Source organism: Penaeus vannamei, chromosome 29, assembly GCF_042767895.1.
Source record: "Penaeus vannamei isolate JL-2024 chromosome 29, ASM4276789v1, whole genome shotgun sequence".
NCBI classification, from domain to species: domain Eukaryota; kingdom Metazoa; phylum Arthropoda; class Malacostraca; order Decapoda; family Penaeidae; genus Penaeus; species Penaeus vannamei.
This window is the reverse complement of record NC_091577.1, coordinates 8,262,610-8,267,609: the sequence shown is the minus strand read 5'-3', so window position 1 is coordinate 8,267,609 and position 5,000 is coordinate 8,262,610. Positions and strand designations below refer to the sequence as shown.

General features: G+C 39.6%; 1 protein-coding gene across 1 annotated transcript in view; it reads left to right on the top strand.

Moving 5' to 3' along the window:
* The window catches only part of LOC113806983 (protein anon-37Cs), a gene marked incomplete at its 3' end in the record, with an annotated part of 16,004 nt that overhangs the window by 3,570 nt on the left and 7,434 nt on the right, over positions 1-5,000 (top strand).

Below are 5,000 nucleotides of genomic sequence, written 5' to 3'. Positions count from 1 at the left end.
AGATGGAGAGATGGAGAGATGGAGAGATGGAGAGATGGAGAGATGGAGAGAAAGAGAGAGAGAGAGAGAGAGAGAGAGAGAGAGAGAGAGAGAGAGAGAGAGAGAGAGAGAGAGAGAGAGAGAGAGAGAGAGAGAGAGGGGGGGGGGAGAAAAAGAGAGTGAAAGAGAAAGAGGGAGGGATGGGAGGATGGAGCGAGAAAAGGAGAGAGAGAGAGAGAGAGAGAGAGAGAGAGAGAGAGAGAGAGAGAGAGAGAGAGAGAGAGAGAGAGAGAGAGAGAGAGAGAGAGAGAGTGTCTGGGTTTTAGAAGTTCCCGACTTGGTGGTGTTTGGAGAAGCGCGTGCTGGTTTTACTTCTTTATTGATGTTGGTTGAGGGCTGGTAGCGTGAGCGAAGGTTGTGTCTCACGCTGGTGCAGGAAAGTCCCGACTGGGGGGTGGGCGCCCCGAGGAAGAGGCCGCATCCGAGCGGAGACGCGGCCCGAGGTAGCGTGGGGTGACTCCCAAAGGGGAAGTGTCCGGTCGAGGCCGCGACTGGATGTCGAGAGCTGTTGAGTTGAGGAGTAGGTCACAGGTCATGCGCTCTGGGGCGGGGCTAATCAATCCGCCGCCGTGACTGGTAGCACAGGCCGTGGCCACCAGGGACGTGTGACCGCTCCCAGATCGCTTGGTAGACGCTCTTAACCGTCGTCCTCGAAGGAGCAGCTCGGCTGGCGTTCTCTGAAAGATGTACACCGAGGGCACAGACAGGTAGGTTGGCAGGAGCGCAAACATGGGGGAGGGAGGGGTGCTGCGTGACAAAAAGGCCGTATGATGCAATCAAAATATATATTGCAATGGAAGTGACTTGAATATTTGCAAGAATTTTTATTTTTTATTTTTATTTTTTCAAAAATTCACTGTCAAAGGATACACCAAGGAACATGCTTAGGGAGACAATTGCAATAGTCTGCAAAGACTTACTTGAGTTGCATTTGTCTCGGATAGCAGTAGGTGAAAATCTAAAAGAGATAAACATTGTGTATTACTACAAAGAAGCAAAGGGTGTCACAGTCTGCAAAGATAGTCTTGAATGATAAACTTCCTTAGAAAAAAAATGCAACAATGCAGAGTTCAACAGTGTCCTGTGCAACAGTGCATGCAATATACATCTGACTAATAGGAAGTATATGCATGTCCTTTCTCATTTCACTGAAATTGTCTATCACACGTCACCAACAGCAATTCGAGGCAAAACGATAATGAAAATAGGTAATGTAGTCATACTTCCGGGAGCGACTCGTTACATCAAATATGCTTGCTCAAGACAACATAGGTACGATAAGACGTAATGCAAGGCAAGAATACACAATTGCTGCAAGCCAATTATCTTCTCTCAAACAGTATACATGCAATTATTGTGCAATTAACGTGGTTTGTGCAAGGAAACACAATGTACGAATGAGGCTGCATGAAAGTAGGTGAGCGGTGAGTAGACGAGTCGGAGTATAGCACACGAGTAAAGAGTAATATGATATTGATAGATTTTTTATTAGAGACATTAGTAATTAGATAAAGCAAGAATGAGAACAAATAAATTATAGAATGCGGTGGTAGTTGAAATAGAAAAGCGAAGGGGGGGAGGAGAGGGCGGTCAGGCGTTTAAGGGAAGGAGGGGGAGGGGGGGGGGGGTTTAAAGAGGTATGGGTGAGGATGTGGGGGAGGAGTAGGTATGTAGGCAAGGGTGGAAACGTGGATGGCGGGCAATGAAAATAATCACCGATCTGACTGCACAAAGAGAACATTCACACTAATGACAATAAAATTATTTTAATTGTATCATTGAATCATCAACTACTATACGAAATCATAAAAATGGTACTTTATTTAGTACGTAAATTTAATGAATTGGTGACAGGTCAGCCATGGAACAAAGATTTGCAGAGCAAGTCTTGGGGCAACTGACGGCCGATAGACAACCCTCATGGTTGTGAGTAATATATACTTAGAAAAAGTCCCTGAGGAAAAGCGATGAAATCACCGTAGAAAAGGGTGTCATCGGACGAGTCTTACGTAGAGCACTTACGCAAATTGGGCATCACATCCTGGAAAACAATGGGCGCAGCGCAGTGCCAGAACGCATCTGTGCGATGAGTGAGCAGCTGGGCCATGTAATAATGGTGAAATGAGGTTCGTGATTAAGATTGATAAATGAAGAAAATGTTTAAAAATCAAGTCAGCATTAAAACGTTTATCATAAGAAAAGAAACAGCAAATCGTTAGGATGACTGAGGCAATTCCGCATGTATTGATGAATCATGAGAGCGAGAATCACGAATAAACGAAGTCGTAGTAGCTGATATAATATAATTAATCTCTAACACTGAAAGATAACTGAAGTAAAATAGAAATATATGGCATTAAGACTTTCTACCTGAGTGAAGTCAATTGAGATCATTATCCGAATATTTCATAATATAATATAATATTAAGAAAATTAAATGTGTAAAAAGTAAGCACACAGTCATCGAAAAATTAAATAATGTAATTACCAATAAATGAAAGGAAGAATTTAAATTTACTATATATGAATAATTCAGGGGAAAATATCCATAAAGAAAAAGGATCATCGTGGCGAAATATACTTTAAAATGTGCACAAATATACTATGATAATAACGTAAAATCACACGACAATATAACTTGAAGGAATGCATAGCTTATATCTACATGTACAATTATTTATGCATAATCAAAGGTGACCTTTGATATTATATCGATGAAGTACACTAATACTGTTACAGCTAGGAGATATATATATGTAAAACCTATTGTAAATTCATTATCCTATAGTAAATACGTCAATGACGGAAAGAACAATGATAATGTTAATTTACGTTATCATAATTATAATGCCATATAGAATAAACTGTAATTCGGAAAAAAAAATTAGAAAGACATTTCCAAATATCATCTAACACAGGTACAAAAAGGAGAGAAATTGTCATCATTTGACAAAACCGAGTATAACACTTGTATATATAAAAATGCTGAAGTTAATAATAATAATTCAAAAGAAGAAAAATCAAACGTTCCAAGCTTAACTTCAAAATGATATTGGAAAATAAACTTAGGAATTTCACAAAGATAGAGAAGGTCAGGAAGATAGGTCGCATGTAATTTAAATGAATATCACGACAAAATATTTAACCGCTAGTGGCCTGAACAGATATACTCTTTTTTTTTGCAGCAGGATAGGAAAGAGAGGAAACAGGGGAACAAGCTAGCTGGAGCTTAGGAAGAGAAGGTTGGAAAATGAAGCAGAGGGAGATGTAGAAGTAGTAGGGCAGACCTACTTGCCGTTTATTTAAACTTTATTTACAAAATCAAGGTTATATACAGGTATAGTTGTATTGGATTACGCATTCGGAAATACTGCTTTTGCTAGACAATTGTTGCGGCTCTCCGCTCTCGATGTAGGGTGATATTCGTCACCACGAGTGGTCGTTCACAAGAGGGAAGTTGTTCTCTTCGAATGATTGTGCTGACAGTTCTTCGTCGATGGTTTCTAATTTGTCCCAGACTTTTTTTTCCAAGATGTAGAGTATGGTGTTTATAGTCTCCACTATGTATTTGTTGTACACTTCTGCTATTGATAGCAGAATGTCTGCCTCGTTCCTCCTTGTTGCTGTCCGAAGGACTGTTTTGAAATTGCTGCATCTTGGTTATGTTTGTTTTCGATGGATTGGACAGGGGAATGGCCGGGTACTCCATGATTGGTCTAATAAGGGTTTTTATAGAAGTGGAGCTGTATTTTTGAACTCTTCGTGTTGTATGTGTTGATACTCCGCGTGTACCAAATTCCATGCCGAGTACTGTGACTGCTTTTGAAGGGCATTATCTCGGCCTCAACTTCTACTTCCCTTGGTTTTGTTGCTGACATGGTTAATTTGTTTTTGTTGGTCTTCATTTTCCATTTATTCTCAAAGTCATTTATTCTTCGTATTTCATTCACCGTCGTTGTTGCTAATGCCTCTTTCTTAGTTAAAGGGTATATATAATCTGGGTGTTATTGTCTGCAAAACTTACGTCTGCACAGTTGTTTCTGGGTCTTTCGAGGTCAGCTGTGTAAAATATGAAAAATGTTGGGCTCAATATTGATCCTTGAGGCATGCCACCTAGTAAGGGAAACTTAAGTCCCACTATGTTCCCAATCTTGTGTTGCCATGTAGTCTTCTAAAAAGTTGCAAAGGATATTTTCGATGATATCTGGGATATTTATTTGTAGAATTTTGAAGTGGAGTCCTAGTTTCCAAAGACTGTCAAGTACTTTTGCTATGTCACGACATACAATGTTACATTGCTGTCTCTTTCTTTGGGATATTGCAATGGTTTCGTATATGGAAGTTATAGCCTGTTGTGTTCCTCTTCCTTTCCTGAATCCTGAATGATTTGGGTTGAATAGACCATTATTTTCCATGTGCATTTTCACTCTGTTATTAATTATTTTTTCTATCTTACCAGGTATTTCTAAAGTGACATTGAACTATAATTTTCAACTTTTCTATGTTTTTTTCCTGCTTTTGTTCTTAAGACCATTATGGCATTTTAAAAATTTGATGGAAAATAGCCCACTGAAAGAGCCCAGTTGAAAATGGTCTTCAGTTCTGCAATGGCAGCATCCGGGAGATGCTGCATTACAGTCGTTCTCACGCCACTTTGACCGGGGCTTTATCCTTAAAGTTTTTAACTATAGACTTGATATCTCCTGTTGTGATAGGTCGTGAGAGGGTTATCATTGTTAAGTTTGATTGCTTGTGCTTCTCTATAGAGGAAAAGCATATCTATTATTTGTGGGGTAATCTTGCACCATAGCATCCTGTTGCATATCAAAGTTATGGTTATTTTCATCGCTGATTTTAAAAACGTGTTTCCAGAATCTTCGAAAAATCATCTCTTGATCGCCTGATATTTTCTCATTGTTGGTGTTTAAAATGTAGGGCGTTTCTTTGCGGTTGCTTACCTT